Genomic DNA, 794 nt, shown 5'->3' with positions numbered 1-794 from the left:
TCCAATACAGCTCCAAATTAATTAATAATGAGAATAATTATTTGGTTCTCTAAGTCAATGAATTTTGGGGATTCATTATGCAGCATTATTGTTTCAATAGCTAGTGGACATAGCACATGATTTTAATTTTATAAAGTTGAAACACGGATAAAGCATATCAATGTGATTGGGAATCAGGGTAGTGGTAATCCTTGGGCGGCTGTGACTATTGGAGGCCACAGAGTTAACTGCTGGTATGTTCTAGTTCTTGATTTATGTGCAAGTTCCATGAGAATGTTCAGTTTTTGGAAATTCATCACGTTGTTTACCGATGATTTTTAAGTTTTTCTTATGCATGTTATTACTTCAAAAAAGTTAAAGAGAGGAATGAATAATATTTACATGTTATATGGAATGACTTTCAAGATATTTTATGAACAGAAAAATACAATTTATAGAATTGTCAGTATGAATAGTTTGCAACCATTTGTATGAAACCCAAAGGCAGATATGTATACATTGCTTTGGTGCATAAATAAAACATCTCTGGAATGATATCTGTAGTTGCCTCTAGAGAGGATAATTAGGAGATATGCATGAAGATAAAACTAACTTCTCACTGTGGAATAATCCTGTCTCTTTTTTTTTTTTACTGTTTAAAATTATTTTTAAAGGGTTAAAAATATCAAAGCTAAACTTTTAATGTATATTGCTTCTTGGCCTTTTGGCTAAAATCAAATGTGGTATCTGTTCTGATCAGTTTAAAATAATAGTGTATATGTATATCCAATGCTATTATATATTCCCTTCTATTA

The 794-nt window shown here is 30.4% G+C and overlaps 1 pseudogene; it reads left to right on the top strand.

Annotated features, from left to right (window-relative positions):
- Positions 1–687: 687 nt before the first annotated feature.
- Positions 688–789, top strand: LOC115284923 (annotated as a pseudogene).
- Positions 790–794: the final 5 nt, after the last annotated feature.

This window comes from Suricata suricatta, unplaced genomic scaffold (genome assembly GCF_006229205.1).
Source record: "Suricata suricatta isolate VVHF042 unplaced genomic scaffold, meerkat_22Aug2017_6uvM2_HiC HiC_scaffold_26318, whole genome shotgun sequence".
Taxonomy (NCBI): domain Eukaryota; kingdom Metazoa; phylum Chordata; class Mammalia; order Carnivora; family Herpestidae; genus Suricata; species Suricata suricatta.
The sequence above is the reverse complement of the archived record's forward strand: the minus strand, read 5'-3'. Positions and strand labels throughout refer to the sequence as shown.